This window comes from Podarcis tiliguerta (assembly GCF_965153285.1).
Source record: "Podarcis tiliguerta genome assembly, chromosome: 12".
Lineage (NCBI taxonomy): Eukaryota > Metazoa > Chordata > Lepidosauria > Squamata > Lacertidae > Podarcis > Podarcis tiliguerta.
This window is the reverse complement of record NC_139545.1, coordinates 41,011,331-41,022,669: the sequence shown is the minus strand read 5'-3', so window position 1 is coordinate 41,022,669 and position 11,339 is coordinate 41,011,331. Positions and strand designations below refer to the sequence as shown.

At 44.8% G+C, this 11,339-nt stretch overlaps 1 long non-coding RNA gene across 1 annotated transcript; it reads left to right on the top strand.

Annotated features, from left to right (window-relative positions):
- The first annotated feature begins 683 nt into the window (after nucleotides 1-683).
- LOC310661134 lies at nucleotides 684-10,951 on the top strand. Its single transcript, XR_014503760.1, has 3 exons — nucleotides 684-2,231; nucleotides 6,094-6,306; nucleotides 8,153-10,951. It is a non-coding gene; the product is annotated as an uncharacterized lncRNA (long non-coding RNA).
- The last annotated feature ends 388 nt before the right edge of the window (nucleotides 10,952-11,339 follow it).

Sequence of the window (11,339 nt, the reverse complement as noted above, 5' to 3'; positions counted from 1 at the left end):
ACAGCCGGCTCTGATGCACCAGGAACAGCAGGAAGCACACTGCAGGAGACTAACTCCGGCAAGGGAAAAAAGCCTAGCTCACTACTGAACTAGGTGGAGATCATGGGCCTTGTTAGTTCTGGGATTAAACTCAGGGCAGGTGAGAATCACATGCTTCATTAAGAGGAGAGACACAGCTACTCAGCTGGAGCAAACTCAGGTGCAGCAATCAAGACTGAGAAGGATAAAAAGGAAGCAAGGCAACAATTCTGCGTCTACTCAGCTTTCTCTGTTGATGAACTATGGCTTGGCTGCTTTGCCCTTGGGACTGTGTCCCTTACCTGCTGGGCACACCAGAGTTCAGGATATCTTGTTGCCTGAATACAGTGGTACCTCGGGTTAAGTACTTAATTCGTTCCAGAGGTCCGTTCTTAACCTGAAACCGCTCTTAACCTGAAGCACCACTTTAGCTAATGGGGCCTGCTGCTGCTGTGCCACCGGAGCACGATTTCTGTTCTCATCCTGAAGCAAAGTTCTTAACCTGAAGCACTATTTCTGGCTTAGCGGAGTCTGTAACCTGAAGCGTATGTAACCTGAAGCGTATGTAACCTGAGGTACCACTGTACTTGTTTGCAAGAACATTGCAGGGTTAGAGACTGCATTTCATTTTCTCCGCATGCTGCTGTCCTTACTGCCTGGCTGGGTCTGATGGGAGTTGTAGCCCAAAACATCTGGAGGCCCTCAGGTGTAGAGAACAACCAATAACATCTAGGGCATCTCTATACAAAAAGTGGTTTACAAACAATTTCCTCTTCTCAGGGAACTCTGGGAAATGTAGGTTTTTAGATGAATTCAGGGGGACTAGGAATCTCAGCATTCCCACTTAGCGACATTTCCTAGGATTCTTTGGGGAAAGCCATGCCTGTAAGCTCGTATAAAACCAACAGAAAACTGGTGATAAGTCTCCTGAGGATAAAAAAGCACCATGTATTATTCCTTTTCTTTTAAACTGCCCATTGTTGCTGCAAAAACGGCGTGAGTGCAGGTGTGCATTTGAGTGAGTGAAGCACCTGGCTGGTCACGATGCTTATCCGAATGTGTTTGGATCAGTGAGTGGCAACTTGTACAGGATCAGCCCTGCAATGAATCCTGACCACCATAACCACTGTGGCCTCTAAACACATTCCCCGCCCAAGTGTTATATCCTTAATAGACAATTCTACATTACAAGGAGGCAATGTGTTTAAATAAAATCTGCACCTGCTAGTTCAGAAACACAGGTGCAAAAGTAGACATTTAAAAAGAAACTGAGTGCACCCTATCACTGTGGAGAAGCCTGTGGCCGGGTGACTCGTGTGGCTGCTCAGTCTGCTGTCCAGATTCACACATTCATGGGCCTCGCCTGCTCTCCCTTCTTAGGCTTGTCTGCCTTGGAACCAGGCTTGGACTGAGCAGCCTTTCCAAAGGACAAGGCCTTCAGATAGAGGACAGTCCTATGTAAAGTAGGACGGACCGTCCTACAAAAGGTTTACTCCAAAGGCCTGTTGCCAAGGCGATGGGGGTAGCCGAGCAGCAGTGCCGAAGCCTTATGGCCTGGGCCCCATTCACAATGGGTCGTAGAAAAGGCCACGCAAGCGGCTTCGGCCTATAAAACGCTTTTGGAAGCAGAACTGCTCCTGGCTCTCCTCTTGCCGTAGTGCAGCACTGCCCTCCCGCAGTCTGAGATTTAAAAGCCCAATCTGGCCCAGTGTATAGAACCACCGAATGGGGGAAGGGCCCCTGGGGATAGATAAATAATGGACTCCAAACTCCCCTCAGGCCCCTTTTATCTACTATTCAGTTTGCTGAGAGGAGGTGCTGAAAAGAGCCTGTTCATATTCAGATGTCTGCTTTTGTCTTGATGTTCTAATTTAGGGTGGGCCCAGTTAAACACTTGAACGCCCTCACAGGCCTCTGCATTGCCCAGAATGAGATGTGCTCACATTCAAGGAGAAAAAGTTTATTTTATTTTATTTGTTTTTTAAAAAGCAAAACAAAACAGAAACCCTAAACTTCAGCACAGACCTAGCAGCTCACAGTGTTTATGTATGATCAAATATTAGGCTGACTTAAATTGATTCTCCTCCTACAAGACAGTAACACCTGAAATTCTCCCCTCCCCTTTTTTCTTTTGGTAAAAGGGCAAGGATCAGGAAGTTTTGCATAGCTATGGGAAACAAAAGTGTATCAGTTCAGATAATTTCTACACAGGGGTATAGTTCAACTGAGAGCATTATTTAACATGTCACATGTATCTACTGTAAAAAAAAAAAAAGGCTTTCAAAAAAATATAGACTATATTTTAATGTTTTAAAACCTAGAGTTGGACTCTTGTCTCTCTGCTTCCTGTATTTTAGTGGCAGATTTTCTGAAAATTATAAGAATCAATACGATCCTAAACAAATTCTGTTCAGTTTCTCCAGGCTGTTGTGCATCATCATGGCATCAAAATGCAGGCATGTCTGAAGAACATAGCAGGGTCACCTTCATAGGCAAACGGATCATACTGCGAAAGTGGAACGCCACCAGGTCTCCTGATGTGGATTAAGGAGTGAAAGAGCTCCTATATCTCACAGCTCATGAATGAACAGGACACAGGGAAAGAGGAAGGGGGGGGAAATTCAAAATATCTGATGGAATTTCTTAGAATACTATGCAGTCTGAATAGCAGAAAACAGGTTTCTTTCCTTGTGCTACCCACCCATCATCAACACAATGTTTTCTTTTTATTTCCTTGCCTCCTTGCTTTCTGTTTCTCCTTCAAGCAGAAGAGTTTCTCTTTCGAGTCCCCAAAATATTAAATTCCTGCACCACAGTAACTAAGACCAGCCCTGTTCTGTGAAACAGAATCCAAGTTGAGAAATGGCTGGCACCCACTATACACAGATGGAACAAGCAATATATGTTGTTGAATATTGTATGTAATTCCAGACTGAGTGACTGTATTCGTACTTAAGCCTTATTTGGCCACTCTAAACAGGGGTAATTGGAATCATCCATTACACTATAAATTAAAATGTGTATCAGCTAGTAAAGAACAACTTCCTCTTTTCCATTGGCCTAATCCCAAATCCGACCGTCTATTATAGTCAGTGCCATTCAATTTCATCTGAACAGATTTACACAGCACACAGCTGGCAATCATATAACACCCGCAATTTTTTTTGCGATTTTTTAATGTATCCTTGTTCATTGAGTTTACCCAAAAACTGAAAAGGGTTAGCTGTTCTCCTTGTTTCTGGAACTAACTGGTTCAAGAAGAGATACATAACACAGAGCAGTATAATATGGATATTATAATGCCAATTTCTAAAGTAGGCAACATTTGTTGTTAGATGCAGTGTAGTCACTGGATAATACTGAGAAATGACTGATCCATTCTGATTGTTACCGAAAACAGAGTGATGGGGAAAAAACAATAATATTGCAAGCAGTTACATCCTCTGGCTGTGGGACATTGTAATGGACTTGCCTAAGGACCTAGAGACAGCTAATGAAAAGATACATGAATTCTCCTAACAGATTTTTCAAATGCTTAAAGGATCTTTACTCCAGAGGCAAAAGTGGATAGAGCCAGTGCCAAAAATAGATGGTACAACCCCTTTCCCCACATTTTTGCCTACATGAAAGAAGGCCATGGGCTGCATGAAATTAAGCTGAGGTTGCTCACTCCTGATTTGATTTAGCAGGGTTTTTCCCACAAGAATGCAGACATGCCCATCAGTTTCCTACAATACTTCTTGAAGAATCACAGTGGATATTGTTTAGTGTCTGTTTAATAGATTAAAGATCCTAACAGATAAAAAGTCAGGAGGGGAAAGCAAGGGTTGCAACAGCAGCAACAAAACCATATTCTTGGATTCTTCAGCAGGAGCTGGCTGGCGGGGTGGGGGGTGGGGAGGCATTTTAATTACATCTCTAGCAAATGGACCGCTGCTTTCATGAAGTTTCCAAGCTGCTCTGCAGTTTGTTCAGGTGACAAGCAAATGTCTGAGCAGACATATGGCGAGGTGAAGAATCAGTCTGTGTGGGTTGAAGATAACACTGCCAACTCACCTTCTGCCACTGCTGGGCAATTAAGGCAATTCAGCATCTCAGTGTGTTTTTCCTGGATGTTTACAAGTGAAAAAGAAAGAAAATACTTGCAAAGTCTGGGTGTGCTTTGATTGCTATTGTGGTGCTTCTGCACCTGAAAACTGTGCAGTAAAATGGTCTTGGGAAGCTGCAGACATTAATTAATCCTGTGATTTTGAAAATGGCTAGGCAAGGCCATTCCCCACAGTCCTTTTGCATGATGAAATAGTAATCTGAGAAACATAGGAAATATACTAGGCCAGACCTTTTGACCACATAGCTCAGGGTTAGGAAAACTTTTTCAGCCCACAGGCCACATTCCTTTCCTGGCAATCTTTTGAGGGCCACATGCCAAACTTGGTCAAGTGAATTAAAATTACTGTGGAAAGTAAAGGGCAGGTATTCAGGTATTTAGGACTATCTTAGATGATGCGATCTTTGAAGTCTGTCGATCAAGATGTGGCTGGCTTTCCTTTAATAACTAAGACAGGGGTCAGCAAACTTTTTCAGCAGGGGGCTGGTCCACTGTCCCTCAGACCTTGGGGGCGGGGGCGGACTATATTTTGAAAAAAATTATGAACGAATTCCTATGCCTCACAAATAACCCAAAGATGTGTTTTAAATAAAAGTAAACATTCTACTCATGTAAAAACTGCTGATTCCCGGCCTGTCCACAGGCCAGATTTAGAAGGCGATTGGACCTGATTTGGCCCCCGGGCCTTAGTTTGCCAACCCATGATCTAAGATATCCACAATACAGTAGAATTACTTTTTTTGTTTGTTCTTGTTTTACACTCCAATTTGATCTCTCAATTGCACAGTGTTTGGAGATCCCTAATTGCTTTCCTAGGGGAGACTGTCATCAAAGCAGGCAAGAGCGAGGGAGAGAGAAAAAGGGTAAAGAAAAATAAAACCCCCGTGACAGATTAACTTTGGCGTTTAGGGCAAGTTTATCACCTTAGGGCATGAATCAAAGAGTAAAAATAATATTTTACCGGCGGTAAATCTCTTTGGAAGCGAATTAAGATGGCTGCTGTGAAGAAATGCATTCAAGCTCTTTTAGCAATTACAGCAACATCAGGAGCAGCTACTGAAGGGATTGTTTGGGGCACACAATTTCCCCTTCCCCAAGGTTCTTCATTCATAGTAACTGGAATGGAGAGATAATATTTGCCCCGCAGACATGACACAGTGAGTCACTTTTACAGGGCATCGCCGCTTGTCCCTTTGCCACTGTGGGTTGAGGAAGCTGCTCCCCAGTGCCTTCCAGCACTCCCCCACAGCTGGAACAATAACAGCCTATGCCTGTCCGGCTAGCCTGGATTATAATCCGGCAGCAGCCGTGGAGGATCTCAGGTGGAGCTTTACATCATCTTCTAATGTAAACAGCATTGTATGAGAGCCTGACAGTCCCCCAGGATTTCCACTGAGCAGTGATTGATGCGAAAAGGGATGGAATTGCCATGATTCGGCATCAGTCACAGTTCTCTCTTGGCTCTAAAGCTGACCCTGTTAGCACAGTCTGACTTGGATCATTTGTCTCAGAAGTACCGAGGGATTTTAAAACAGCTGTGGATTCAACCATTTCAAACGGGAACATACTTCTGGTTTGTGGTAAGAATAAACATACATCATATGCTCTTCAGAGCCCAGGGGCTCCTTGTTCTTGGCTTGCTTTCCGGCTCTCTCACTCTCTTTCTCTGCTGCTGCTGCACTTTCTTACTGCTGCTATTCTCCCCCCCTCCCCCCCCCGGCTTCTTTCCACTGCTTTCAACTTATGCCCACCTTTGTCCTCACACATCTTCCCTCCCCAAATTAATATACTTCCCTTTCCATCTCTTCTGATATAAGTGAGCAGGTGGGTGGGAGAAGTGTGTCTAAAGTCGAGAAACAATTGTGCATTTGGCTGTTTTGTACATCTAAGGCAGGTGGTGTGTCTTTGGGGTTCTGCTTTTTTGTTTTGCTTTTTCAGCATCTTAAACTAGTTCCCACTTTGAACAGCATCCAGGCAGCGCAGCAATGAAAGAAATGCAGCAAAGTGCAATAAAGATGAAGCCTGTCAGTCCTGCTGCATTTCTAGTGAGGCTGGCTTCTCAGAAGTGTAAGCTTTCAGCGATGAAGAAGAGGGCCTCTCTGGTGCTGCTGCTCTGATTATGGGATTCCCTTCCTGCAAAGGCTCACCTGGTGCCTAACTTAAGAGCTTTTTGAAACCAGGTGAAGTCCTTTAAAAAAATAATAATGCCATTGTAACCGATTTCTGGGTTTTACATGCTGTTATGGTGCTTGCACTCATTTTTAGGGATGAAATTGAATGCAGCTTATAAAGTTTTGATTCAGTGTTCTGAAAATGTTCTGTGACTGGGAACCCTAAACACACAGGGTTCCCAATTTATTTATTTTAATAAATTTATTTATCATTACAATTTTGTCCAGCTTCTCCGAGGAGCTCAAAGTGATGCACATAGTTCACCCCCACCCCCCACTCAATTGTATCCTCACAACAACCCTGTGAGGTTGGTTTTTTAATGTTTAATGTTTTATTATGCTTTTTATAAATGTTGGAAGCTGCCCAGAGTGGCTGAGACAACCCAGTCAGATGAGTGGGGTACAAATAAATAAGAAGAAGAAGAAGAAGAAGAAGAAGAAGAAGAAGAAGAAGAAGAAGAAGAAGAAGAAGAAGAAGAAGTTAGGCTGAGAAACTGTGGCTGGCTCAAGGTCACACAGTGAGCTTCATGGCTGAGTGTGGATTTGAACCCTGGTTTCCCAGATCCTAGCCTGACACTCTGGTCACTACAGCATTACTTGCTCTTTGCAGGGGAGACTGAGTTTGGCCCTTTCAGATCTTCCCTCCTAATGTGGAAAGACTGTGAATGGAGGAGACTGTCACATGTGACCTGCAGCCTCCCTCAATGGACAGAACTTTTTAAAGTACCTGGTTAGCATTATCTGTGCCTTTTCTATCAGAAATGGAATATACATTCACCCCGAAGGGCTTTTGAGGTATAACATATTTCAGCTTGACAACTGCTAGATTTTAATGTGTAACATCTTTTAACTTCACCACCACTGGCTTCCATGGTACTGATTACAGTATAACAATCTGTGACATTTGTATATGGCAACATCATAGTGTTTTATCCCTTTGCTATAAGCTGCCCGGGATGCAGGTGGTGCTGTGGTCTAAACCACTGAGCCTCTTGGGCTTGCTGATCAGAAAGTCGGCGGTTCGAATCCCCGCGACGGGGTGAGCTCCCATTGCTCGGTCCCAGCTCCTGCCAACCTAGCAGTTTGAAAGCACACCAAAAAGTGCAAGTAGATAAATAGGTACCGTTCCGGCGGGAAGGTAAACGGTGTTTCCGTGCGCTGCTCTGGTTTCGGTGTTCCATTGCACCAGAAGCAGCTTAGTCATGCTGGCCACATGACCTGGGAAAACTGTCTGTGGATGAACGCCGGCTCCCTCGGCCTGTAAAGTGAGATAAGTGCCGCACCCCCAGAGTCATCTGCGACTGGACTTAACTGTCAGGGGTCCTTTACCTTTACCTTTTTTATATATAAGCTGCCCAGGCTACAATAGGAGAAAAGCAGTATATCCATTTATATTATAAATCAGATTCCCATAGGTCAGCAGTACGACAGTTTGCTGGGAATGTGGTGTGATAAACTATGACTAGGCCTTGAATGGAGCCTGCTGCAGTAGTGTGTGGTTAGGCTCACCTGCTCAGGTCACCTGGAGGGGCAAACACCATAGCACAGTGCCTCTTAGTTTCTCCTGCACAAAGGGGTCAGGTTCATGTGGATTAAACTGTAGTGGGGCCTAAGGCATGTAGGATTGGGGCTGTCAAAATATTTCACACGCTTCAGTTTCAGCAGAGGTTTCTCTGAGCCAGTATACAGATTTCTGCCTGGACCTCTACAGGTGTGAATTAATATGCCTGATTCGCACAGGTCTCTTCCAATTCAGATAATCTCAGGATGCCCTGCTCCACTGAGATAAAGTTACCTACTTCCATCCGCTTTCCCAACTATTTTTCCATCTTCCGTCTCTTTATTTCCTCTGCAGCAACTCCATCCCAAGAGACATCTGCTATGAGGAGCGATAAACTGAGAAACGAAATAATTACCACAGCTTGCGCTGTCTCAAACAACCTTCGGTGCTCACATTTAAATTGCTGGCACGGAAAGCCAAGAATATAACAGGGTAAAACAAGTTCCCAACCACATATGCCCCAAAGCGAATGTTTCTTTGCCACATGAAGGAAACTGAAGCTTTTATTTACAGACGTCCTCCAGCCGGTGTTAAATGAAGCCAATCTGGTTCCCAGGATATGATTCTACTGTGTTAAATGATGGGAACACTACTGTGCCTTTCTCCCCATAGAGGACTCCGTGGCCTGTCGGAGAATTGCAAGTTGGGAAGGACTGACTCGGAATCCCATTTTTCAACGCGAAGTGGCTACTTCCCACCCACCCCTCTGAAGTTAGCCCCAGAGGCTGTGTGGGATGATCTGTGGGCTTCTGATCAGAGGGAAAGAATGGCAGCAGTTTTATTCCAAAACGCAGCTGTGGATTAATATCACAAAGAAGAGTTTAGCCGGGCTTTTTTTCTTTTCTTTTCACAGTTCATTCACATAATGAATGTGAATGTCAAGACACCTTCATCTGAAGTCTGAGCGCTTTGGAACAAAGCAAAACAAAACAAATTTAGTGGAGGTGTCAAGTTTCAGGAACGCAGGAGCGGAGGTGGCGAAAAGCTCCACACAGGCTCAGCAATTGCTTTCTCTTCCATCATCCTGCCGGGATAAAATATGACCACACTCTTGTCTTCTGCTCCACCCACTCCCAAAGGAAGAGACGGTTGAGAATGTCTACAGCTTTGGCGCGTGAAAGGACTGCAGTTTCTATGAGACAAGCTGTATTTTTTAAGGGGGGGGGGGAGAAAGAACACCTTTTAGAAACTAACTTGGAGTAAATTTGAGGTTAGGAAATTCTCTGAGCCCTTCCATAGTGGCCCTTATTAATATAAGCTTGTACTATTAGCACAAGGCTAAGCATCCAGTTTTCACCAGTTTCCCCTTTGCGCTGCAGCCTCTTTGCTATATGCCCTACAAAGAATCCCCCAAGCCACAAGAACAGCTCTTGTTAGGGGCATGAGAGGCTGCAGTGGGTAGGATGCCTTGCCAGAAATCAGATATGCACCTTGCACAAGCAGAAATGTAAAACCCTAGTGCAAAACCAGTGTAGACGTCACTGAGACAGGAGTGTGAACATGCTGGGAATGTGGAAGGCGTTGAGGCGTTGCTCCTGATGGTGGTAAATTGCCCACTGCTCCATTGTCTCTTGAGACAGTCGGATCTCAATAACAGGAGCGCACAACCATCCGTGGTCACAACCGATAGCACCCCCCCCCCCTTATTTTAAGTGTTCAAAGCACTAATGAATTCTTACAACCAGAATGTTTACCCTCATGTTGCAGACGGCACCAAGAAATGGTGACTCATCTAAGGCAACAGGGAGTTTTCGGCAGAGGTAAGATGTGAAACAGGAAGTTGCCATCCTAGGTGGCATTCTTAGGACACAATTAGACAAGATAGCAGGAGAAGTGCAGTCAGCTTTCCTGAATGTTTTAAAGAAGCTAAATGCACCCACAGAGCAGAACTGTGCCACTGTGGAAGAGGAGGTGTTAAACATCCCCCTTCCAGTTTCCTAGAAGTAGTCTTTGCTGCATAGGTGTTGGGGGTTAATTATATTATCTGAGAGGAAGCAAGTGCAATCAACTCAAGGAGCTGCCAGGGGGGATTTTTTGTGGGGAGGAGATAGCTCCAAAATGCTGTCCTCCCGAGAGGGGCCTCTGGAGCCATCCCGCAAGCCATCACCAAAACTTTAATGGGCCCTCTACTTTTGTTACTGATGGAGGGACTGTTAGCACTTCCAGTGTCACTGCAGGTAACATTTGCACAGAGAAGTAGTTCAATTTCACGCCTGCCCTCCATTCTCTTTATTACTGGCTATGACATGGTGTACCTGAGACATTCTGCAAACAACCACAAAGGAGATCAAAAGAGTTGATGGTATCTGTGCTGATGAAGCACAAGGCGCAGGGCACTTATAGTGGCCCAGGAGCCATTGAAAGGCAACGCTTTCCTGCCCTGCTCAGAAAAATTATAGTTACATCGTGAGCTGAAAGTAACATTGGAGGAACCGCACTGTAGCTTCTTCCCACACCACTGTCTTTTCTTCAGGAGCAAAGGTACCATGGAGGTGTTTGTTGTTGTTTTTTTAAAGGCAGGGGAGGAATAAAACACATTAAAATACTTCTAAAGTCAACAAATAATTACTCAATTAAACAAATATGAAAAACCTAAGTGGCCATCCTCAACCCCAAATTCAATCCAATCAAGTTTTGGTTCTGGAAAGAGATGGAAGGGAATGGAAGTCCAGGCCAGAGCCTGGGTGCCACATCTGACAAAGTTCTATCTCTGGTCTCCACACACTTTTCTTCTGAAGATGGTGGGGAGGGGACATGGAGCAGGGCCCCCAGTTATGACTGCAGAATATGGGGCAGGTTCTTTGGGGAGAAGTGGTCCTTCGATTAGTTCGATGGGAGAAGATAGGTCTCTACAAAGGAAGTTCGCCTGGTGCCTAAAGGTGTATAATGAAGGCGCCAGGAGAACCTCCCTGGGGAGAGCATTCCACAGACGGGGAGCCACTGCAGAGAAGGCCCGTTCTCACGTTGCCACCCTCCAGGCCTCCCGAGGGGGAGGCACATGAAGAAAGGCCTCAGAAGATGATGGGTACAGGTAGGTTCATATGGAAAGAGACAGTCCTTGAGGTATTGTGGTCCTGAGCTATTTAAGGCTTTATAGGTTAAAACCAGCACTTTGAATTGGGCCCGGAAACTAATTGGTAGCCACCAGGATTGGTGTAATATGCTCAAACCGTCTTCCAGTGAACAACCTGGCACTAGCTGAAGTTTCCGAACCGTCTTCAGAGGCAGCCCTAACCTTTTACCTGGCAGTAACCTGACCTGTAAGAGATGGTTTATCTTACTGGTCAGCTCTGTCAGCATATTTCAACAGATTACTACATAAATTTGAGAGCCTTCATTCTGCATCTGGTCTCTATTATTTGCAAGCTTTTAATTCACAGAGTAGTTCTGCCACAGACTTATCCGTTACAAAATACTTGGCAGGTCGTTGGATTGGAAAGGTGTCAGCCTATGGCCAAAGTTGCAGGGGGAACAAACCCTA